The sequence below is a fragment of the Castor canadensis genome, chromosome 2 (genome assembly GCF_047511655.1).
Source record: "Castor canadensis chromosome 2, mCasCan1.hap1v2, whole genome shotgun sequence".
Lineage (NCBI taxonomy): Eukaryota > Metazoa > Chordata > Mammalia > Rodentia > Castoridae > Castor > Castor canadensis.
In genome coordinates, this window is record NC_133387.1 from 51,708,555 (window position 1) to 51,735,076 (window position 26,522).

Genomic DNA, 26,522 nt, shown 5'->3' on the forward strand with positions numbered 1-26,522 from the left:
TTGTTCCCCAATGGCTCATGTGTTGAAGGACTGGTCACAAGGATGTGGTGCTACTGGGAGTTTCTGTAACCTTAGGGAGGTAGGGCACAGCAGAAGGAAGTTGGGTCATTGGGGAATGACTCTCTCTCTCTCTTTTCCTCCCCATCCCTCTTCTTTCTAGGCTGACATGAGTTAAACAGCTTTGTTCAACCACATGCTCCCTTGCCATGAAGTCTTGCCTCTCCACAGGTTCAAAAACAACAAAGTCAACCAACCATGGACTGAAACTATGAACCAAAATAAACCTTTCATTCTATTATGTCAGTTATTTCGGATATTTTCCCCCAGCAATGGAAAGCTGATAAACACAACAAGTATAAAGTATTTTAGTTACTATGATGTTCAAAGCACAAGACATTTTATAGTAAACCTACCACACGGTATGTTCATTTTCCATATGTTCAGAATATTTAGTATTTTTGCAAAGTGACAGAAGTTTTATTAGAAAAGAAAAACAAAGACTCTCATGTGGGACGGGCTAGAGAAAATCAGTCCAAGCCCCAGAATATTTAAATTTTTATATAGCATGTAAGATGACCTTTAACTATTTACTGAACACAACAATCCATTTTCTGTATTATATGCACTTTTAAAAATTAATAGGAATACTGGTCAGATAAAGAATTCTAGTGCATTCAACTGTGGTTACAGTCCATGTTTTTCTACAATGCGGTTTTATGATAATGTGAGGGCATGTTATAAAATGCTTATAAATCTTCATATTAAAATGTACAGACTATACATGTAAAAACATACACATTCATGGTACCAAATCTATTTTCAACGACAGATTTCCATAATAACCTCTATTATTCTCGATAAGGTTTTATACTACCTCAATTTAGGCAAAACTGAACAACAGAGAAGACAATCAGGATAGGAAAGTGACTCAAAATTTGGTATTACATCAAAGATCTGGTTCTCCACATGACTGTTGTACTTCCTCAGAGAGACCAAAGAGCTACACGCAGGTTCTCAAGTAGGTTCTGGCTCATCCTATATGTTGCTGTCAAGTGGGATGCATAAATAAATAAATAAATAAATAATACAGGCTGAATTCTCTTGGTTTTCCCAAGGTCCTATTGTCAGAAAGTTAGGCAAATGGAAAAACATGAAAATTTTTTGGCAGACCAGAGACCACACTAGTAATAAGGAAATGTGATATTCCCAACTATAAAACAACAACAACAAAAACCCTTAAAATAACATGGAAATATAGTATAAATCAAAATAATTACATGGAATTTCAGATCAAATATGAGTTTGTTTAATCGGTTAAATAATTGTGGAAAATATAAATAGATAAAGTTCTTAGTCCACATTATTTTCTTTCTACATGAATACCCCAAACTCTTCAGATGGGCCACATAACTTCTCAAAATGACAACAATGAAAATGAGTTTTTAAAATCTAACTTTTCAAAGTACTAAGACTGAGTTTCTTAAAATGGCTTGCATTTAAGTGTGTCATATAACATTAAGAGTGTTGTGTTTTAAGATAGTCTTCTACAGCAAAAACCCTTGTTCCTTCCTATTATTGCTTATACTCTTTCTACAACAAAATTAGAAATAAGGGCAAAATAGCTTCTGCTGGGTACTGAGGGGGTGGGGGGGAGAGGGAGGGGGCGGAGTGGGTGGTAAGGGAGGGGGAGGGGGCAGGGGGGTGAAATGACCCAAGCCTTGTATGCACATATGAATAATAAAAGAAAAAAAAATAAGATAGTCTTCTGTATAACGTGGAATAAAACCTCTCTCACCTTAATAATAATCAATTAAAAACCACTTTGTAAAAAGTGTCCCATATGTTGATACGGCACCCTGATGGTTCTATTCAATCAACAAGATCCCAAACTTTTCAGAGAAGAAGCAAATTATTAAAACAATGGCTCCAAAAAGAAAGAAAGAAAATATATTCATATTAAAGTATGAATACATAACTATATTTTATCCAAATAGTTTAAAGATGGTTCCATGTATTTATATAGTTCATGAATCAAAACACACTTACTCATGCAAAATTTATTAAACGGCACTTTCCAGCTGAAGGAAAACTGTAGGACAGGATTAATTAGCACAGCATGTGTGAAAGCTTTCTTTCTCTGTTCCTTGTCAGTTGCTATGGTTACACTACAGGAAGAGAGAGACACTACCTTTTAAAAAAAGATGAAGTTCACGGGTTATTATCAAAACTTCTTATACTAATGTTTAGTTTGAATTAAAAGTCAAAAAGCAAAGTGAGATGCTAACCAGATGAGTGCATGTTACTTGCACATTGCTGCTTTGGCTAAGTCTGTGCACACAAAGGGGTACGAGTTCCTACGGACACCTAAGATGTCTTGCGCAACAATTCAGTGTACCTAGCTAATTTGTTGCCATTTCTAACTAATGAAAGGCCCTAGAGTACAGGAGAAAATCCTGATAGTCAAGAACTATTGCCAATGACTTAAAATTGGACTGCCCTGATACTGGCATAGCACAATCTTAGATTTCCACAGGAGTTAACAGGCTTTATAGCTAACCACTTACCAGTGAAAAGAGTCCTTTTCATATCTCTATAAAATGACTACCTTAGAGATAACACCTGCTGCCATCTCAAGTGTATTTAATCCTCTGGCATGGATACAGAATAAACCACAGGACAGTACAGCACTTGCCTAAGCAGATCAGCCCTTCTACATCAAACAATGGAGACACTTCAAGCCTTATCATATTAGCTCTCTCTTCTGCCTTAGGCTCTGCTGACCACTCCCATTATTTTAAGTTTCCTCCCTTCTCTGCTACAGAACAGTTAACCAGGAACGACTCAGCCTCTTTCTGGAACCTTCCCTATTTGCCTTTTGCTTGTTTTGTCTAGGACCATACACTCAAATCAGTGTGTCATGGTTTAGAAATGAAATAACTCTCAAAAAGTTCTGTGTTGAATGCGTGGTCCCCAGTGCAATCCTCAGAGGTGGGGCTTTTAGGAAGTGATGAGATAGATTGTGAAAGCTCTCACTCTATTGATGGATTCACAATGTGAGCGTATTACTGGGAGGTAACTAAAACCAAGATAGGGCCTCGCAGGAGGAAGTGGGTCACTGAGATGCTTTTGAAGAGCTTATCTCTCATCCCAGAGTTCCTCTCTTTCTCTGCTTCCTTTCTGCCATCAGGTGAGCAGTTTTGCTCTACAATCTGTTCCCTGCCATGATGTACTGCCTCACTGTAGACCAGAAACAATTGATTCAAGTGACCATGGACTAAAACCTTTGAAACCATGAGTTGAAATAATTATTTCCTCCTTAAAGTTTTTTTTCTCAGGTATTTTGTCACAGTGATGAAAACTAACACACAGTGCTTACTCAAATGGTATATGCTATGTATGTCATTGTGGCTAAAGTTATGTTTTTAACTACCATGCATAAGTGATTGCTTCCAAAATTTTTCTTCATTCTCACACTTATCCTTGGGCTTCAGATATGTTCTATCTACTTTCCTAAGAACACATGAACTAGGGTGTCTTTCTGGCACCAAATACAACCCTGATCAGAATCAGTACAGGGAATGTACCTTAAGAGTCTAGGAAGGAATGTATTTTACTAGCAAACAGTTATAGGTCCCGAAAACAGCCAAACCTCTTTTATGTTTCAGGCATATATAATAATTGTTTCAAGTTCCAATACATCCTTTCTTTGTAGTTGGTAAAACTGGTTGGAAATTTGGAACTCTTAACATTATGGAGAAAATTAATGAATCTAGGATGGGGGTTCCAAAATGATAGTTCTTATTTCCCTGCATTGTCTAAGAAATTGAGAAGGAACTGGTAACATTGACTTGCTCCTTTCTAGTTAAAGTGGAATTAATAAGGGTGTGAGCTAGATGAATATGAATCAGTCAACCAAAACATGGTGTACAGGAGTATCTTTGACTAATGCAGAGACTTTCCAGAGAACAGGCTATGTGTGCTATGTGTGCTTGACGGTGGTTTCATTTTATATTAGAGCCACTCCCACACCTCATTTCCCAAACAATCAGAGAAAGTGTGCATGCTTAGGTTAATTAGAAAATCATTATTTCTAGAAGAATGGCTTCTTTCTTCATGACATGATTCCAAAAAGAAACGAAATACCTACTTAATATTTTACCATCATGCAATGAAGCTAGAGAAAGTCTTGAAGCCTTGATTCTGTGTAGGTAGGTTCACAATGTTAGGGCACAGGGAGTCTTTTAGATTTCCTTCCCATTCCACAGTCCCTGTGATGGACCAAGAATTTATTTTTTTTTTTAAAATATCTTAATGATCTCCTTTTTGCTGGCTTTATAAAGTATCTTAGGATGTGCTGAAGCTGTTTTAAGACTTTTCATTACTGCTTTTACAGTATGTCACTAAACAACCAACAGAAAAAATAAAACAAGTATTTTCTTCTGGTGTTCTCCAGGGTTCTGGGATATATAATCTCTTCCCTTTGCACTTGACAGTGTTCTCTGGAAAATCTTATTTAATCCCACTGATTCAATAACTACCCATATGCTGATAATTCCAAACACATATTTCTAGCATAAATCTTTCCCTAAAGCTTCAGACTTCTATATAAGAAATGTCCTTTTAAAATTTTAAATGTTTTTAAAATTATCATGTTATTGTTGTACTGGGGGTACACTGCAACAAAACTGTACAATGTGTACAAAATTTCGTACAATAGATCATAGTTGAATTCATCACATCATTCTCCTTTATCCCCTGCTCCCCCATTTTCTGGAATAGTCTCATTTTTCCAATTTCATACATGACTACAGAATATTTCCACTACATTCACCCTCCCACACCCTTTCCTTACAAACAGAACCTGTTTTACTTTCTTATTCTTTGTTTTTAAAAAAAGGCATTTTGCTTGTTTAAGATAGCTATACATATGTATAGCTATAATATATGTATTATAGCCAAAATTGGTACATCTCCTCTATTTTTCTCCTTTCTACCTTGGTCCCATTCTTATGATAATTTCAATAGGTTTAAAAAGTCTATATTCATTCTTGCATAGAAAGTACATCAACCATATTCACCTGCTTAACTTCCTTCTACCCTCCATTTCCCATTAGTGACTTCCTCTTAGCTTAACCTGTTTTTCATTATATTGCTTGTACTTGTATTGCATCTGATCTTAAACATTTGTCCTGTCTCCATTTCTCCTCCAGTATTCATAGCTTACTATACAGATCTTCAGCCATTCAGTCACCAAAACCCAAAGACTTGTTTCATCATAGACTCCTTCCAGTTAAAAAAAAAATCACAAAATTCAGTGGATTTTACGTACAACTTCCCTCCTTTCTTCCTTTTAGGTCTTCATTACCATCTTACGCTATCTTCAAATCTGTCCATGGAACAATGTAATTGATTTCAAAATACATTCTAGGCAATAAATGATGTGCCTTTGTTGAAATTAATTTTACTGAAAATTAAAGTTTAATTGAAACATTCTTCACTGTGAGTAGCAAAAGACTTAGATTCCCAATCTTCCCATAGAATGACCATGAAAGATGACAACCTTCCAAATGCCTCCATGTAATTTGCCATCACAGGGAACATATTTCCCAGAAAACCAGGGCATCTTAAAGGCAGATTTATAGTTTTCCTACATTTAACATTGTGTGACATTGTCTAAAGTGGAAAACACTGTAAAGACTACAATTATGATGCTCTTTTCTTTCCAATAAATGTAACATTTTTGTTTTGGTTTCTATTTATACTTCTACTTTAAAAAAAGCTATTTTTTTAATATTTCTTATAAGATACCAAAATCCCTTAAACATATTTTTACTAGCATTTGCCAGTCTTTTACTGAGTAAGAATAATCTTTGCTATAATAAAATGAAAAGTAAATCTGGAGACTTCTAAATATTGAGGCAATATTTTAATTAATTCTGCTTTTATTTAATTATCCCCAATTTTTGAGCATCAACAAGCTATGTCTAATTTGTCTATCCTAAAGGGCGTAGGTTTTTTCCTCTTTCAGTTTTAAACAACAGGAATTATAACATTTTAATAAAGATGTTCCAAAGAAGAAATAAAATGTTGAAGCAATTAAGTTTCATATACAGGAAAAATTTTTAATTTTCTATTTTTTCATAGAAAATAAAAATAATATGATTCTCTGGGTGATACCTCTTTAAACAAAGTTGAAATTAATAGACATGATAAGGTCAATTAGTTAGAATTCTTTGGCTAAAAACCACGATAAACCCACTTTTGTTGTTGTATTAGTACTGAAAGACTGCAAATATGGCAAAACTAAGTGCCTAGTTCTGGCAATACCTAGTTAGTTGTGTCTCCTTGATTATGTTTCTGGAGCTCTCCAGCCTTGATTTTGTTATGTGTCCAATGAGAGGGTTGAGATCTGGGGTCAGCAAATTATGGCCTAATAGACGGCCACCTTTCTTTTTATGTTTTATTGGAAAACAACTATACCCACTTACTGCCATATGGCAAAGGCTGCTTTTGCATTAAGCAGCCAAGCTGAGTAGTTAACTGACCAACTGAACCATAAGACTACAATATTTACTATCTGGTCCTTTAAGAAATGGTTTGCTGACCTTTGGGCCTAAGTTAACTTTAAGATTCATCCAAGTATCCCAAATCAGTGATCTTATGAAAATGTTAAAAATCTTGTTCACTAGATGTATGATTATATATGCCCAAGTTCTTAAGAAGCCTATTCAGTAAGCAATTCCATCTCAATAAATGATCTCATCACATCACATCTGCATTAGCAGAGAATTCAAAATCATTTTCGGTGGAGTACATGTGAATGTCATCATTTTCACAGCTCACTGGTTTACATTTCACTTTCTAGGCTCTGCTTCTCAGTTAATGAAACTCATAGTTATCATTCCAATGCTAGATGACACTACAATGTAGAAAACAGATTTCCTGACTTGACTAAATTGGCAATTTTAGTGAATTTCCACTGCCATGCTGATTTGTTTCCACTTTTTAAAAATTAAAGGCAAAAAACACCAAATTCATCATGAGACTCTAAGTTTTAAATCAAGATGTAGGGCATAGACCTTTATGGCATTTATTTATAAATGTGTACTAATATGTGACCAGAATATCATATGCATACAGATCTGGATATGTTCAAGAAAAAATGTTTATTGAAATAATAACAACTATAATTAGGTCAAATAAGGTAAGAATAAGTATTATCTTATGCCTGAGGTGTGATCTATACTTGATAGGAAAGAAGCCAATCTAAAATCTATATTATATAAGCATACTATTTGAAATGATACTATAGACTCTTATTTATGTATTAATTCCTATTGCTTTTAAAATAAAAATGAATTTAGGACAAGTGTTTCTCTGGGAGCCTTGTGAGAAAAACATTCACATTTCCTTCCTAGATTGCCTTTTTTTTTAAGTAGGGAAAGAGGGCAGTATCTTAGTCTGTTTTATGTTGCTCTAACAAAATACCCATGGATAGGTAACTTACAAAGAATAGAATTTATTTGGTGGCTAAGAAGTCTGAGAACATGGCGCCAACAACTGCTCAGCATTGGAGAGGGCCTTTTCTACAGCACATGGCGAGACAGAGCAAATGCACTAGCAGAGTACCTTTTCCTACTTCTTATAAAAACAGTGATGACATCATGGGGACCCTATGCTAATGACCTCATCTAATCCTAACTGCCTCCCAGAGACCCAACCTCCAAATGCCAGCAACATGTAAATTTCTGAGTTAAATTTCTAACATTTGGCCTTTTGGGGGATACAGTTAAATGATAACAAAGTCCTTACTTGGTCTTACTACAGATAATACAAAAACTTGAAAATCACTGGATATGCTAGTGTTTAGGACACAGAGGCAAAATGATAAGAATTTATTAAACAACGACAATCTGTTAGGTATTCTCAGGGTTTTGAATGTATTATATTGTTTAATGGTTACACCAAGCAATAATGCAGTATGATTATTAGACTCCCAATTTAATGGAAAGAAATCTAGTACCAACACACACTAATTTGCTCTAGGTCACACAGTGATAACTAATGAGTGGGCCAGGGTTTGAATGTATGCAATGTGACCGTCTCCCTAGGAAGATGTGAGCCTGGGGACCAGTGCCTGGACTCTAACTGGATGGTGGCCTAGACTCAGCAGCTCCAAAATCCAGAACAGTGACAGATTATTCTGATGAGAGAGACAGAGAAGGATGGGGTTGGCAGAAGGAAAGCAAGGGAGAGAAGAAGGAGCAGGGAGGAAAAACCCGAAAATATAAGCAAATTGGACCAAAGGAATGATTTGTTTAGAGAGACTCATAATAATCACACAAACAGCTCTTAAGAAAAAAGAGAAATTTGATAAAGAAGGACAGCAGAGAAAGGCTTAGGAATCTTCAAGATAGGGTCTGGCTGTTGAAATGTGAACAGCATTTATTTGTTGGTTTGTTTTAAAGTGGAAATGGTAGACTGCATTAGTCCAGAACTGGAACAGTTAACTAGGTGGCTGTGAATGCTTGCAGGGTAAGTGAAAATGGAGATTTCTTTTTGTGGGTGTGGTTCTGAGTATGAACTCAGGGCTCACACATGCTAAGCAAGTACTCTACCACTGAGCTACACTTCTAGCCCTTGGAAAAGGAAACTGTTGGAGAGATGGGGGTGGCCTATTTATCTTACAGGATCCCAAGCCCCCCTCCCCTTTTTTCAGAACCTCAATCCAGGGTATAGTCAAAACCATTCTAAAGGGGATGCAATAAATCACACTGAAAGAAAAGACTCTTCAAAATACCTTGATCAAAACAAAATTTAAAATGTTCCACGAGATTGAAAATAGGCAATTACTTTCAAACTTGAATTAAGAGGATTTTACATTTTAACAACGGTAAATGACCATCTAAACCAGTGCACATTAATTAGGCAATTACTGAATCAATTTAAGGAAAAATGTTTAGATCATATTGAAATATTGTAATACTTTTCAATCTTATGGGTGTAACACAATATCCTTTTAGTTCTTTTTGAAGAGAGGTCAAGTTAATTTTGGAACCTCAACACAATCCAATATAGGATTTCAAACAAAATAATTAGAAGCAAGTATCTACTAATAGAGATGCCTGTGTTCATTTTTGGTGATTTTAAACATGAATTATGATACCTGATTACAATCTTGGTTATCCTGAAATTGGAGGTGGGCACTGCTAATCTAAAAAAATGATTGTCACAACTTCAAATCTAATTTAATTCTATGCAATAAATATACATTGTAATCACTGCAGAGAAGAATCACCACAGTTTCCATGCTGAAAACAATCTAAGACATCCTGTGTCTTCTATAATATTATACGTATTTTTAAGCAGGAAGGAAATAGATGTCCAAAGTTCTGCCCATTCTGCCTCCACTGTCTCTGTCCCCCTTGCTACCTCAGATCCTTACTTTTCAGGGTCTTGAACCTTAGAAAGAACTCCTAGTTACCGTCTCAACCTCAAAGTTTGCCTTCCTGTCCCTTTTCTTCCCTATGAAGAAGACAGTGTTTCATGCATGTATCAGCTTACTCTTTGGGTCAGGCAGGACCACCTCTTACATGTTGTGTGATATGGGGCAAAAGGCAACCTGGCTCAGTTTCTACTGTGTGACCTAAAATGCATGTGACAATTCTGCTGGATATTCTCTATTCACCCCTCCTGATGTTTTGTAGACTCTTCCGCACCCAATTTTAGGCTCCCAGAGCCTCAAGTTCAGTTTGGCCAAGGCAGGCATATTGACCAAAAATCAGAGAGAAAGAAAAAAGTGAGGTCATTGATTGTACTTGTTCCCATGGCTCCGTCCCAGTTTGGCAGGACTTAGCAATGACTAAATCCTCCCTTGGAAGGCTCCAGCTCTTGCTCAGGTGGTTCCAGAATCAATTTGCTTTTAACTCTGAGGAGGTGGAGTGGCAAAAGCTCTTCACTTTTGCTAGCTTGCAGGGGTTTCAAACCCTTAACCCTGCCCACAGCTTCATGCACAGTTCCTTCATCAAACTCTCAATGCCCCATTTGAGTTGGCCTTGATTTCCTTCGAGGATCTCTGATGCAATCACCACATCTGACTCACAGAGTATTTGTGTCAGTTAAATTTGATAAAACATAGAAAACTGTGCATGAAAAAACATAATGTACTTACATAAGTACATTAACTATACCTCCACACGACTGGGTCATTCCTCTGCTGAAGGACCTAATGGGATCCCTAGGCTGTATTCTAAAGTATAAACGCTGAGGAGTAAAAGTGCCCCAGGGCTCCTGCTGCCTCGTTTCTTCCTGTGGCTTTCTGTGCTCTAGCCAATTGTTAATCAGTAACTACCCTCAATGGGTAACCTATCCTCAATGTTCTCTTCTGTTGGCTGCTTGGTACAACATGGTCTCCTGACCTGCGCAGCCTTATTCAACTAATGAAATCCTGCGTGTCCTTCAAAACTCTACTCCGACTTAACCCCGCACAAGCTTCACTGACTCACCCTTCCCTTCTGGATCAGGTAGCGAACCTTCCTTTGTGCTCTGAATGACTTCAGTCCTGCACTTGGACAGACAGACATCCCACAGCAGTTACTTACATGTTAGTCTCCACCTGCCCCACATAAGACCAGTTTCCCTGAAAGCAGGATCACAGTTCATTTGCTTACGTTGTAGCCCCAGCTTTTGGAATGGTGTCTATTGTTGAAGTGACAGGTAGCAAGAACAGCCACCTTGCATGAACATCTGCAACTATGCCCTCTTAGTGGTCCTGGCCAATGGGGAGTTAACCCCAACCCACCTCATCTACAGCACATCTGTTTTCATCTATATAACACCTTGGGACGTCAACTTAAAAAACTGTTGTTGGATTGTAAAATGTTTAAACACCTAATGTGAGTTGAAACACAGTCACAACATCTAGTTTGTGGATAAGTAGCCTTAAAACTTATATGAATTAATGAAATTCCTTTATGATGTACATACACTTTAAATGAAAATATAAAAGGTATCATAGCAATAAACCAATCACTGTACAAGTTAGTGGCCTTTCTTTCCCTCCTTCCTCCTTCCTTTCCTCCCTCCCCTCCACCCCTCCTTTCTTTCCTTTTGAGACACAATATTGCTAGGCAGGTGCTCTGCCACTCGAGTCAAACCCCAGTGCTTTTTTTGCATTAGTTATTCTTTCAGGTAGCATCTCTGATTTTATTCCCCTTGGCCAGCCTCAGATCACAATCATCCTACCTATGGCCTCCTGCTTACCTAGAATTACAGAAGTGTACCACCATGTCTAGCTTATTCATAGACATGGAGTATCACTAACATTTTGCCCAGGCTAGCCTCAAACTGTGATACTCTTGATCCCCATCTCCAGAGTTGCTGAGATTATAGAGGAGAACTCTTGTACCTGGCTCTGGTTCTATAATATATCGTAAAAGATGAACTTTCCTGGTACATTTTCATAATTTCTCAAAATTTATATACTTTACTTAAAAGTTACATAAATAACACCTCAATAATTAAACAATCTCTCCTGTAAACTTTTATATTATCTCTCCTCTACTTAGCAGTCAGCGTATATTACTGTTTTAGTTCATATATTTATCTCTGTGTTTATCGCTCTAGCTATACCATAAGCTCCTTAAGAGCAAGGATCATTTCTTATAGATACACCAAGTCTTACCTTTATTCTCCACCCCTTCTGCACAACATAACTGAAGATCTATAAAATTCAGAACTTAGAAAAGACTAAGTCTATCTGAAGCAGATTCAGAAAGGGCATCAGTTTTCCTATTATTTGGATTTCATGCTATAAATTATAATACTCAGATGTGTTAAATCAGATCAGATCTCAACCATAGTAGTGTCAGGCTTTCCTGATACTTATCTGCTTCTCAGAAAGTTAACTCAAGAGTTTTTAAAGCCTTGATGGGCAAAAGTACAAAAACACTCATTTCAAAGCTTCCAGCTGTTCAGTTTCAGAAACCTGAATTTACCTTTGAGGCTGTTTCTTTGTTCTATGAAAACTAACTTAATGGCAATTCCTGTTACATAATGTAAAGCAAATCCCTCCCTACTGTTCCGGGGCAAACTGTGAAATTAACCTGCATCTTGATGTTTGAAACAGGGAAAATGTTTAGCGTAAACTGGGTACATGTACTGGCACAGCTGGTTTTCAGAGGCTCTGTGGTTTCTTTGCAGAAGATGTTTGCTGCCTCAGGAAACAGAAATGCACAGTGATGCTTCCTTCAGTTCTTTTTTTTTTTTTTCATTTTTCTTTTATTATTCATATGTGCATACAAGGCTTGGTTCATTTTTCCCCCCTGCCCCCACCCCCACCCTTACCACACACTCTGCCCCCTCCCTCTACCCCCGCCCCAATACCCAGCAGAAACTATTTTGCCCTTATTTCTAATTTTGTTGTAGAGAGAGTATAAGCAATAATAAGAAGGAACAAGCCTCTTCAACAAAAACTGCTGGGAAAACTGGTTAGCAGTCTGCAAAAAACTGAAACTAGATTCATGTATATCACCCTATACCAAGATTAACTCAAAATGGATCAAGGATCTTAATATCAGACCCCAAACTCTTAAGTTGATACAGGAAAGAGTAGGAAATACTCTGGAGTTAGTAGGTATAGGTAAGAACTTTCTCAATGAAACCCCAGCAGCACAGCAACTAAGAGATAGCATAGATAAATGGGACCTCATAAAACTAAAAAGCTTCTGTTCATCAAAAGAAATGATCTCTAAACTGAAGAGAACACCCACAGAGTGGGAGAAAATATTTGCCAAATATACATCAGACAAAGGACTGATAACCAGAATATATAGGGAACTTAAAAAACTAAATTCTCCCAAAACTAATGAACCAATAAAGAAATGGGCAAGTGAACTAAACAAAACTTTCTCAAAAGAAGAAATTCAAATGGCCAGAAAACACATGAAAAAATGCTCACCATCTCTAGCAATAAAGGAAATGCAAGTTAAAACCACGCTAAGATTCCACCTCACCCCTGTTAGAATAGCCATCATGAGCAACACCACCAACAACAGGTGTTGGCGAGGATGCGGGGGAAAAAGGAACCCTCTTACACTGTTGGTGGGAATGTAGACTAGTACAACCACTCTGGAAAAAAATTTGGAGGCTACTTAAAAAGCTGGACATCGATCTACCATTTGATCCAGCAATACCACTCTTGGGGATATACCCAAAAGACTGTTACTCCAGAGGCACCTGCACATCCATGTTTATTGTGGCACTATTCACAATAGCCAAGTAATGGAAACAGCCAAGATGTCCCACCACTGACGAATGGATTAAGAAAATGTGGTATCTATACACAATGGAATTTTATGCAGCCATGAAGAAGAACGAAATGTTATCATTCGCTGGTAAATGGATGGAATTGGAGAACATCATTCTGAGTGAGGTTAGCCTGGCTCAAAAAACCAAAAATCGTATGTTCTCCCTCATATGTGGACATTAGATCAAGGGCAAACACAACAAGGGGATTGGACTATGAGCACATGATAAAAGCGAGAGCACACAAGGGAGGGGTGAGGATAGGTAAGACACCTAAAAAACTAGCTAGCATTTGTTGCCCTTAACGCAGAGAAACTAAAGCAGATACCTTAAAGCAACTGAGGCCAATAGGAAAAGGGGAACAGTTACTAGAGAAAAGGTTAGATCAAAAAGAATTAACCTAGAAGGTAACACCCACGCACAGGAAATCAATGTGAGTCAATGCCCTGTATAGCTATCCTTATCTCAACCAGCAAAAACCCTTGTTCCTTCCTATTATTGCTGATACTCTCTCTACAACAAAATTAGAAATAAGGGCAAAATAGTTTCTGCTGGGTATTGAGGGGGGGGAGAGGGAGGGGGCGGAGTGGGTGATAAGGGAGGGGGTGGGGGCAATGGGGAGAAATGAACCAATCCTTGTATGCACATATGAATAATAAAAGAAAAATGAAAAAAAAAAAGGAAATGCAAATTAAAACCACGCTAAGATTCTACCTCACCCCTGTTAGAATAGCCATCATCAGCAACACCACCAACAACAGGTGTTGGCGAGGATGCGGGGAAAAAGGAACCCTCAGTTCTTGATTAGAGGTTTTCATAAAACAGAGAACTGAAGAAAGTGTGTGTGGTGAGTGATTCTTCACCTTTCAAAAGGACAGAACAGGACCAACAAAGCCCAAGTAACATTTAAGTCTAAGTCTCACAAGGAGTACTGAGACTGGACTGTAGGTTGTGTTCTGGCATATGCATTAAGTGCTATGATTAATTATTGTGACTGGAGAAGGAGGTCTCAGTCCTGTGGCTGAAAGATGGGAGATGAACCCCAAGGTCTGAAATTAGATTCTTAGGGTCTTAGATTCTCATGAGAAAGGTACTTCTTTTCTCCCAAGCCTTGGGGATAGGGGTTCTAAATTCCAGGTAGCATTTGTAGGATAAAAACATTTTAGGAGGAGAGAAGCCAGTTCTAGTCAGAAACAGATGAGCAGAAGTCCCCATGCTATATGGACCTCCAGGTTCTTAAAGGAATAACTTGAAGAGAAGCGTGTAATAAGCTTGCTTAGTCCTGTTTTCCTCAACTCCACCCAAAATGTCCAACCTTCATAAAAACCTGTTGAAAATGATAGCCTGATATCAGATACACTGTACTGGCCTAAGAGAACGGTCTGCTTTGTCTTTGGGCAGAATGGCCATGGGGCATGGCAGTGCTGGAATACACAGGGAAGAGCCAGTAAGGGTCATAATGAGAGGCGCTTTTATGATGGCACCAAAAGAAACATCAGAGTAGAGGATGGGTCATGCCTATTTCTGAAAAAAACAGGCCAATACTGGAGCACTTGTAAAAATGGCAGGGCCCATGCTGAGTAGCTCTGATGTCTTGTGCACATCACAGGAAAATGAACAAGTTAAAAAGAAATCTGGGGAAGTGGTCCAGGTTGGGGGACATGAACTCCAGGTAGCATTTCTTATGTTCTGAGATAGATGTGAGCATGGCATTTAAAAGTGGTACCGAGGACTATGTGATGTAGTGCCATGTGCCCTGCTGCACTTTGGAGCTCCCAGGCTTAGAGGCATCCTCCCAACTTGACCGTTCCTGCCAACTCCCATATCTAAATCTAATTCCAATCCTTTATACAATTCTCCCTTCACCCTGAGAATGCAAGTTAGTTCTTCCTACTGTTGAAGGTTCTATAGAAGGTGGTGATTTGACACCTAGAACCATACCTTAAAGTATAATAGTCCAGGGGAGTGTCGCTGACCAAGTGAGGCAGGAGGCTGTGTCTGATTTTTTTATTTCTTTCAGTGCTGGGGTTTGAACTCAGGGCCTACACCTTGAGCCCTTGCCCCCCACCCCACCCTTTTCATAATGGATTTTTTTCAAGATAGGTTCTTGTGAACTATTTGCCTGGGCTGGCTTCAGATCGTGATCCTTCTGATCTCTGCCTCCTGAGTAGCTAGGATTACAGGTGTGAGTCACCAGCACCCAGCTTGTGTCTGATTCTTGAAAGCCCGCAAGAACCAACACAGGAGTAATTTGCTTATTGAGTTGACTCACTGAACTTAGCTTAGAAGTCACAGGTTATGTTTCAAAAGTTTCAGAGAGTAATAAATGGCAACATCAGGTGTTTATCCTATGTTTATCCACACAGGGACATAACTTCATGGAGATTCATTGTAACATTGTTTATTGCAAGTCTAAAACAGCCCAAAGCTCCAGGAAAGAACCACCTAAATAAATTATGGTACAGACATAAAATGTAGATAAGGCCAATAAATTTATAAATACTAATATAAAACAAAGAAAAATATATTGCTATGGAAAAAAGCAAATAGGATATGAGGGCATATTATGGACTATTTGCATAAAAATATGTGCTTATTGATGCATATTACATCTCTAAAAACATAATGAAGAAAATTCTAAAGGCAACTGCCTATAGGGAAAGGAACAAGAAAATAGGAGGGAGAAGGAAATTTATTTTTCACTGTCCTCCATTTTATATTCTTTGAAACGTCTATTTTGTATGTGCATGTTACTTACTGAAAAAAAAATTAAAACAAAGAAAGAAAAAAGGTCAAATAAGTTCTCACCTAGCCTGGCAACCCATCGCCCCCAAAACGCCAGCCTTATTTCTTTATAGTACAGTCCTAAAATAGTTGTCATTGGTTGTAAATGACAGGCTTTTCTGGCATGGCAGGGAAACTGGTGGCTGGCAGCAGTGAGTTAATGACTGGGTGGAACCAGCTGAAATAAACTATTATTTAACTATTCTCACCAGTATACCACATTGCCTTCTAAAAGCTCAGGCTTGACTCCATAATAGCCAGTTTAGCTACTAAAACTTGGGATTAGCTTGCATGAGCAATCTGAATCATCAAGCAATTCTGAGCTTAAATCTATCTTAAAGGGAAACTTGCAGTATAAAACTCAGTAGATTTTGATAAGATGAAACTTTCAAAACTGGCTGAGCAGCTAGGCTTTTTTTTTAAATTTCAATTCATACAATGAATACCGCAAATGTTTCATTTCTGCATCCAAATGTGTTCTAAATAAGGAATGATTTAAATAAGAACTAATGGATGCAAGAATGTAGTTGGACAGACTTTGGGAGTTTGAACTCATAATCAGCAACCTGACAAGCCATGTATCTTCGCTTGTCAGCAAACATCACACAGCTAAGTTTAGAGGATCAAAAATGTTCCCAGAAGACTGCTATGGTTTTAAAAGAGCTCTCAGCCATAAAATGTAAACCCATCTTATGCTATACTAGACAGCTCTCTTATCTTTTAAGAATTACACACAGAAACCTAACATCTGAAGCACATGCCCTACTTCTTCTGAGTCTGTTAAGTGTACTTCAAATATGCTCATCTTGTCAGTCCAAATGATTTGTCCAAAGCACATATTATCTCCAATAAAACTTTATTTGAAATCTTACAACATATAGCTAAAGATATTTTAAATTTAGAAGCTGTCTTCAAGCCAAATTTGAGTTCTAGAATCATAAAGCACTTTCTTTTTGTTGTCTATTCTTTTATTGACAATTTCTTTTGTTGAATAGTCCACTGCAGGAGCAAAAGTATGTGATGAAGTTAAGTGAAATTTAGTACATTGTGGATTAATCTTTGAATTCATGACTGTATATCAAAATTTCCAAAAAGCAGTAACTCATGGATGTAAATTATCTAAATCAATGCCGAGGATTTATAGATGACAGTTTTACAAATTTTGTAATCAATGTAGTATACATTTCTAAAATTAATTTTCAAAGGAATTAATGTTCAAAATAAAATATTGACAATTTTTCAACATATATCCTTTACACAATCAATTATTTTCTCTAAATCTTTTTTCTGTTATTACATGATGGTGACTTTAAATATCACTCACATTTTTATTGTTTTATTATTCATATGTGCATACAATGCTTGGGTCATTTCTCCTCCCTGCCCCCACCCCCTCCCTTACCACCCACTACACCCCCTCCTTCTCACCCCCACCACCTCAATACACAGCAGAAACTATTTTGCCCTTATCTCTAATTTTGTTGAAGACAGAGTATAAGCAATAATAGGAAGGAACAAGGGTTTTTGCTGGTTGAGATAAGGATATCTATACAGGGAGTTGACTCACATTAATTTCCTGTGCGTGTGTGTTACCCTCTAGGTTAATTCTTTTTGATCTAACCTTTTCTCTAGTTCCTGGTCCCCTTCTCCTATTGGCCTCAGTTGCTTTTAAGGTACCTGCTTTAGTTTCTCTGCATTGAGGGCAACAAATGCTAGCTAATTTTTTAGGTGTCTTACCTATCCTCACCCCTCCCTTGGGTGCTTTCGCTTTTATCATGTGCTCAAAGTCCAAGGCACTTGTTGTGTTTGGCCTTGATCTAATGTAAATGGAATTGTTTTCATACATTCTTTTTCAGTTTGCTCACTGTTAGTGTATAGAAATGCTAATGATTTTTCTATGTTGATTTTATATCCTGCTACCTTGCCGTAGCTATTGATGATGTCTAGAAGCTTCTGAGTAGACTTTTTGGGGTCTTTAAGGTATAGGATCATGTCATCTGCAAATAGGGATATTTTGACAATTTTTTTACTTATTTGTATTCCTTTTATTCCTTCTTGTTGCCTAATTGCTCTGGCTAGGAATTCCAGTACTGTGTTGAATAGGAGTGGAGACAGTGGGCATCCTTGTCTGGTTCCTGATTTTAGAGGGAATGGTTTCAGTTTTTCTCTGTTAAGTATAATGCTGGCTGTAGGTCTGTCATATATAGCTTTTATAATGTTGAGGTACTTTCCTTCTATTCCTAGTTTTCTTAGAGCTTTTATCATGAAATGATGTTGGATCTTATCAAAGGCTTTTTCTGCATCTATTGAGATGATCAAGTGGTTTTTGTCTTTGCTTCTGTTAATGTGGTTTATTACATTTATTGATTTTCGTATGTTGACCCACCCCTGCATCCCTGGGATGAAGCCTACTTGGTCATGGTGAATAATCTTTTTGATGTGTTGTTGAATTCGGTTTGCCATTATTTTGTTGAGGATTTTTGCATCAATGTTCATTAAGGAGATTGGCCTATAGTTCTCCTTTATGGAGGTGCCTTTGCCTGGTTTTGGGATAAGTGTAATACTGGCTTCATAAAATGTGTTTGGCAGTTTTCCTTCTCTTTCTATATCATGGAACAGTTTAAGGAGGGTTGGTATCAGTTCTTCTTTAAAGGTCTGATAGAATTCAGCAGAGAATCCATCAGGTCCTGGACTTTTCTTTTTAGGGAGACTCTTGATTGCTGCTTCAATTTCATTTTGTGTTATGGATCTATTCAGGTGATTAATTTCTTCTTGGTTCAGTTTTGGATGATCATATGTATCTAGAAATCTGCCCATTTCTTTAAGATTTCAAATTTATTTGAATATAGGTTCTCAAAGTAGTCTCTGATGATTTCCTGGACTTCCATGGTGTTTGTTGTTATCTCCCCTTTTGCATTCCTGATTCTACTAATTTGGGTTTTTTTCTCTCCTCATTTTATTCAGGTTTGCCAGGGTTCTATCGATCTTGTTTATTTTTTCAAGGAACCACCTTTTTGTTTCATTAATTCTTTGTATGGTTTTTTGGTTTCTATTTCATTGATTTCAGCTCTTATTTTTATTTTTTCTCTCCTATTTGTTTTGGGATTTGCTTGTTCTTGTTGTTCTAGGAGTTTGAGATGTATCATTAGGTCATTGATATGGGATCTTTCAGTCTTTTTAATATAAGCACTCGTGCCTATAACTTTCCTCTCAGGATTGCCTTTGCTGTGTCCCATAGGTTCCAGTAGATTGTGTTTTCATTTTCATTGACTTCCAGGAACTTTTTAATTTCCTCTTTTATTTCATGAATGATCCATTGTTCATTAAGTAATGAGTTATTCAGTTTCCAGCTGTTTGCATGTTTTTGTCTTTACTTTTGTTGTTGAGTTCTAGTTTTATTGCATTGTGATCAGACAGTATGCACGGTATAATTTCTATTTTCTTATCTTTGCTGAGGCTTGCTTTGTGCCCTAGGATATGATCTATTTTGGAGAAGGTTCCATGGGCTGCTGAGAAGAATGTACATTGTGTAGAAGTTGGATGATGTCTGTAGACATCAACTAGGTCCATTTGATCTATTGTATATTTTATATTTTGGATTTCTTTATTGATTTTTTTTGGATGACCTATCTATTGATGATAATGGGGTGTCAAAGTCTCCCACAACAACTGTGTTGGAGTTAATATATGCTTTTAGGTCTTTCAGGGTATGTTTGATGAAATTGGGTGTGTTGACATTGGGTGTGTTGACATTGGGTGAATACAGGATGATGATTATTATTTCCTTTTTGTTATTTCCCCTTTTATTAGTATGGAATGTCCTACTTTATCTCATTTGATCAATGTAAGTTTACTTTGTCAGGGATAAGTATTGCTACTCCTGCCTGTTTTCGTGGGCCATTGGCTTGGTAAATCTTCTTCCAGCCTTTCATCGTAAGCCTATCTTATTTCTGTTGGTGAGATGGGTCTCCTGTACACAACAAATTGTTGGATCTTCCTTTTTATTCCATTTCATCAAGTAGTGCCTTTTGATGGGTGAATTAAGTCCGTTAACATTAATTGTTAGTACTGATAGGTATGTGGTGATCCTGTCATTTAGTTGTCTTAGTTGTTTGAAGGTTTAATTGTGTGTACCTAAGTTAAGGTTACTCTCTACTTTCTTGCTTTTTCTTTTCTTGTGGTTTGGTGCTGCCTGTCTTTTCATGGTTAAGTTGGGTGTCACTTTCTGTGTGCAGAATCCCTTGAAGAATCTTTTGTAGTGGTGGCTTTGTGGTCACATATTGTTTTAGTTTCTGCTTCTCATGGAAGTCTTTTATTGCTCCATCTATTTTGAATGATAGTTTTGCTGGGTAGAGTATCCTGGGGTTGAAGTTATTTTCATTCAGTGCCCGGAAGATTTCACCCCATGCTCTTCTTGCTTTTAATGTTTCTGTTGAGAAATCTGCTGTGATTTTGATGCATTTACCTTTGTATGTTATTTGTTTTCTCTCTTACAGCCTTCAATATTCTTTCCCTAGTTTCTGAACTTGTTGTTTTAATGATGATATGTCATGGGTTATTTCTATTTTGATCTGGTCTGTTTGGTGTCCTGGAGGCCTCTTGCATCTGTATGGGAATATCTTTCTCTAGATCTGGGAAATTTTCTGTTATTATTTTGTTGAATATATTATGCATTCCCTTCGCTTGCACCTCTTCTCCTTCTTTGATGCCCATGATTCTCAAAGTTTGGTCTTTTGATGGAGTCGGTGAGTTCTTGCATTTTCTTTTCACAGGTCTTGAGTTGTTTAATTAATGGTTCTTTGGTTTTTCCTTTAATTACCATTTCATCTTCTTGTCTGAAATTCTGTCTTCTGTTTGATCTAATCTGCTGGATTGGCCTTCTGTTTTCTTTTTCAGTTCTGTTTCATTCTTTTTTCTGAGGTTTCCATATCCTGGGTGGTTTCCTCTTTCATGTTGTCTATTTTTGTCCTGAGTTCATTTATCTGTTTATTCATCATGTTCTCTGTTTCACTTTGGTGTTTATACAGTGCTTCTATGGTTTCCTTTATTTCTTCTTTTGCTTTTTCAAATTCTCTATTTTTTGTTGTCTTGGAATTTCTTGAGTGTCTCCTGTATATTTTGGTTGACCATATCCAGTATCATCTCTATAAAATTCTCATTGAGTATCTGTAGTATGTCTTCTTTTAAATTATTCTTGTGGGCTTCATTGGGTTCTTTGGCATAGTTTATCTTCATTTTGTTGGAGTCTGGATCTGAGTGTCTGTTTTCTTCATTTCCCTCAGGTTCCTGTACTAATTTTTTGCTGTGGGGAAACTGGTTTCCCTATTTTTTCTGTCTTCCCATCATTGCCCTTGGTGTTGTTACTGCCCTGTACTGTGTGCAATTAAGTATTTTCTAGCTTGTAATAATAACAAGGGTGATATTTAGAATGGAAGGGTGAGAGGAGATGGAAAGCAAAGAAGTTAAAGAAAAAGGGAAAAACAAATACACAGACAAGTAGGAAAAAACAAAACAAAGAATCAAACAAAAAAGTGTCAAAGATATAAACAGGGAGCGTTAGTGTACTAATCGACAGTAAGCTGAACAGGCATTAGAGAGACAGAGAGAGGATTGAAAATAAAAAATAAAAAGAATAAAGAGAAGAATAAAAATAAAAAATAAATGAAAGAAAAAATATATATAAATAAAAGACAATGAAAAAATAGAAAAAAAAAAACCTCCAAGTTTAAATGCAATGAAGGTTCAGTCTTAATAATTTTGGTGTCCATCTCAGCCTCCAATCCTGGAGATGGTGCCTCATTTTTCGTTCTGTAGTTGTCTCATCAAAGGGGACACATAAAGTAGAACAAAACTTGTCCACGTCTTCCCAAGACGTCTGGCACGGGTGACTGGCGGCCCAGGGGCCCTTCTGGTTTATCTGTTTAACATGAAGTGGAGATTCTCTGCACCGGCTGGAGGTGAGGAGGGGTCAAAGTTTTGCCTCTTCTCAGTGGTTTTGCCTGCAAGGTGTGTCTCCAGCGTCTCTCCAACATTTCACTATAGGAGGCACACTTTCTGCTTCCTCCCTCTAGCTGCCATCTTGGAATTCCTCATCACTCACTTTTAACTTAAAAGGAAAGCCATCTAACATACTTTTCCTAAAACTACTTTATACTAACACCCATTGTTTTCACTATTATTATCATAGAGTCACAGATGGCCAGTTTTTATAAAAAATAATCATCGACTTTGACCTGACCCCAAATGACATTAGCAAATTGGATTTCTGAGGAGAGAAGAGATGCCCATGACAAAGGCCCTATGTCCAGAAGGCAGAATTGCAGTGTCCAAAAGTACTCTAATCAATGCCTAGACTGCAAGTGTGCTCCATGAACCCAAGGCTAACACTTCTACAACAAGCTACCTAACCTTCGAGATTTCCTAGAGTCATTCAAATAATTACAAAAAACTTACAAAACACAGATTATTCATTGTTTGAAAAGACTTATGCCATTTGCTGCAGGAAAATAACTGTACTCTGCAATAGTGCATAAAAAGAAAATATAGTGTGATGGAAGCCAATAATCTATAAAAGTTTTATAGGTCAGCAGTATGATTTAATATCTGTAATTTATATTTTGGCTTTTAATACAAATATAAATTCAAACTATGTAATTTTTCATTATCTCTTTGCCACTATAATGAAAATTGGGCAACACAGACTCATTCTAATTATGTTTTGTAGTTATATAATAGACACCATGTATGTCATGTAATTTTAATTATCCATGATAGTTTAATTTAGATGGTAGAGTCAACATGACTGGTCAGGGATGGACCAAGGGATGGTTAGTTATTTTTTGAGGAAAACTATACACCTTCCTAAGGACACCAAAGTTGAAGTTTTAGATGGACTTAAAGAATTATTCAGTTTATATACACATCAAAAATTAAAACAATGACCACTTCATACATTTGAAGAAATCTATTACCTATTAAGCAAATCTAATAACTACAATCAGTTCAAAGCAAAAAAAGAGAAATGGCATTAATCTAGATTATACAAGTTTTATCCTTCATTAAAAATATTAATAGTACATTCTTTGAATATTGAGAAAAAAAGGAACAGAAGGCTTATTTATGTTGGAATGCACTCTTACTTGATTTCAACATAAAGATTATTACTATTTTATAGAATAACATTTGTCCACTTCTTACTGTATTTCTGATATCTCACATAAAACTTGACTTTACTAAGAATTCCATTTGGAACAGCTAATACACTAGTGATTGCCTGACAAGAAAAATCACCAAATGAATAAAATCATACAGCCTTAAAGGAAGCATTTGTGCTGGTGTTGGTTTGGATCTTAACTGTCTCCCAAAGGCACATTTGTTAAAGAAATGGTTACCAGATTGTGGTGCTAGTAGGAGGTGGGGTCTTATGAAGGAAGTTAAGTCATTGGGGCATGCTCTTGAAGGGGCTTATGGATGATGGCCCCCATCTCGCTCACTCTTACCCAGCTGCATAAAGTGAGCAGCTTTGCTATACCACACAGCTCCCTCCATCATAATGGTCTGCCTTGCCATGTATCTCAAAAAACAGCAGAGTCCACCACACATGGACTGAGACCTCTGAAACCAAAATCCAGAAACCTTTCCTCCCTTTAAGTTTGATTTTCTCAGGCACTTTGTCATAGTGATGGAAATCTAACACAGCTGGTAAAAAAAAAAAAGTAATAATAAAGCAACTTTTTAAAAAAGAAAAATGTGGCATGTGTAAGTACAATGAACACCTATAAATTATGCTAACAGGGTGTATTAGGGAAGGAAGGTAGCAGATAATGGTTATTTTCTTTTTTATAACTAAGAATTCCAAGATGGCGGCTAGAGGTAGGAAGCAGAAAGCGAGCCTCCTATAGTGAAATCTTGGGGAGACGCTGGAGACACACTTTGCAGGCATAATCACCGAGAAAAGGCATAACTTTGACTCCTCCACATCTCCAGCCGGCGCAGAGAATCTCCACTTCACGTTAAACGGAGAACCGAGGAGGCCCCCGGGCCGCCAGTGGCCGGCGCCCATACGGCTTGGGAAGACGCGGACCAGGTGAGCTTCGCGGTACCGCGGTTCCCCCACAGACAAGCCTGGGCCAGAGCAGCATAGCCCCCTGGACAGACTGACCTCCACCAGGGAAAAAAAGAGAAACTGAGTACTAAGCAATAAGAACAGTTAAGACACGCTGGAAAGAGGGTGGGGCGCCCTAAGCGCTGAAGATTGGGGGAAGGGACTCCTTCCCGGGACTGTAAATAAACAAGCTGGGCGGGCAGGAGAGGCTCTGGCGGTTGCGGGGCGCTCCCAGCAACCAGGAGCAGGGACGCTTGTGAGAGGAGGGAAGACCCACTTCCCACATGAACTGTAGATAAACACGCAGGCCTGACAACGCGGGGCAGTGGCACCTTTCCCAGTGCTTGGAAAGGGAAAAGCCTGTGGCAGAGGCCCCCCTCCCCCGCACAGGCGAACTCTGAGCAAACAAAGCCTGTGGGACCAGGTGAGTGCTAAGCTCACCCCAGAGATCTGCATAAATAACGCCACCAGCTACAGGCTGAGAGCAGCAGGCAGGCAAGCCACAGTTGCAGATACCACTCTCAGAACTGCCTCCAGACGCTTTTTTTTTCTTTTTCTCCCTACCTTTGATGAGAGAACAACCGAATTACACCTGCAAGCTGAAAAACTTACTGAAACTGTATTGCATTTGAACTGGGGACACTTGGTGGGGCTTTTTTTTTTTTTTTTTCTTCTGTGTGTGTGTGAGTGTAGTTTTGTTCTACTTTATGCATCCCCTTTGATGAGACAACTACAGAACAACATCTGAGGCACCAAATCCAGGACTGGAGATTGAGACAGACATCCAAATTATTAAGACTGAAATTGCATTGCATATAAACTTGGAAGTTTTTTGGTTTTTTTTGTTTGTTTTTGTTTCTTTTAATTTTCTATTTTCCATTTTATTTTAATTCATTTTTATAAATAGATATTACTTTCATATACTTATTTTTTATTTTTTTTTATCTTTGACTTTCAATCCTCTCTCTGTCTCTCTATTGTCTGTTCAGCTTACTGTCGATTAGTACACTAACACTCCCTGTTTATACCTTTGAAACTCTCTTGTCTGATACCTTGTTCTGCTTTCTCCCTCTTGTCTGTATATTTGTTTTCCCCTTTTCTTTAACTTCTTGCTTTCCATCTCAGCTCACTCTTCCATTCTCAATATTACCATTGTTATTATTACAAGCCAGAAAATACTTAATTACACACAGTACAGGGACAGTAACAACACCAAGGACAATGACAGGAAGACAGAAAAAACAAGGAAACCAGTTTCCCCACAGCAAAAAATTAGTACAGGAACCAGAGGGGAATGAAGAGAACAGAAACTCAGATCCAGACTCCAACAAAATGAAGATAAACTATGCCAAAGGACCCAATGAAGCCTACAAGAATAATTTAAAAGAAGACATACTACAAGTACTCAATGAGAATTTTATAGAGATGATACTGGATAGGGTCAACCAAAATGTACAGGAGACACTCAAGAAATTCCAAGACAATAAAAATAGAGAATTTGAAAAAGCAAAAGAAGAAATAAAGGAAACTATAGAAGCACTGTATAAACACCAAAGTGAAAGAGAGAACACAATGAATAAATGGATAAATGAACTCAGGACAAAAATAGACAACAATAAAGAAGAAAACAGCCAGGATATGGAAAACCTCAGAAAAAAGAACGAAACAGAACTGCAAAACAAAACGGAAGGCCAATCCAGCAGAATAGAACAAACAGAAGACAGAATCTCAGAACTTGAAGATGAAATGGTAATTAAAGGAAAAACTGAAGAACTACTAATTAAACAACTCAAGACCTGTGAAAAGAAAATGCAAGAACTCACCGACTCCATCAAAAGACCAAACTTGAGAATCATGGGCATCGAAGAAGGAGAAGAGGTGCAAGCGAAGGGAATGCGTAATATATTCAACAAAATAATAACGGAAAATTTCCCAAATCTAGAGAAAGATATTCCCAAACAGATGCAAGAGGCCTCCAGGACACCAAACAGACCAGATCAAAATAGAACTACTCCACGACATATCATCATTAAAACAACAAGTTCAGAAACTAAGGAAAGAATATTGAAGGCTGCAAGAGAGAAAAAACAAGTAACATACAAAGGTAAACCCATCAAAATCACAGCAGACTTCTCAACAGAAACATTAAAAGCAAGAAGAGCGTGGGGTGAGATCTTCCGGGCACTGAATGAAAATAACTTCAACCCCAGGATACTCTACCCAGCAAAGCTATCATTCAAAATAGATGGAGCAATAAAAGTCTTCCATGATAAGCAGAAACTAAAACAATATGTGACCACAAAGCCACCATTACAAAAGATTCTGCAAG

At 37.5% G+C, this 26,522-nt stretch overlaps 1 protein-coding gene across 5 annotated transcripts in view; it reads right to left on the bottom strand.

The window, feature by feature from the left end:
- Cdk14 (cyclin dependent kinase 14) overlaps positions 1–26,522 on the bottom strand; it is a 593,051-nt gene that overhangs the window by 266,250 nt on the left and 300,279 nt on the right. The gene's annotated exons all lie outside the window — the stretch shown is intronic.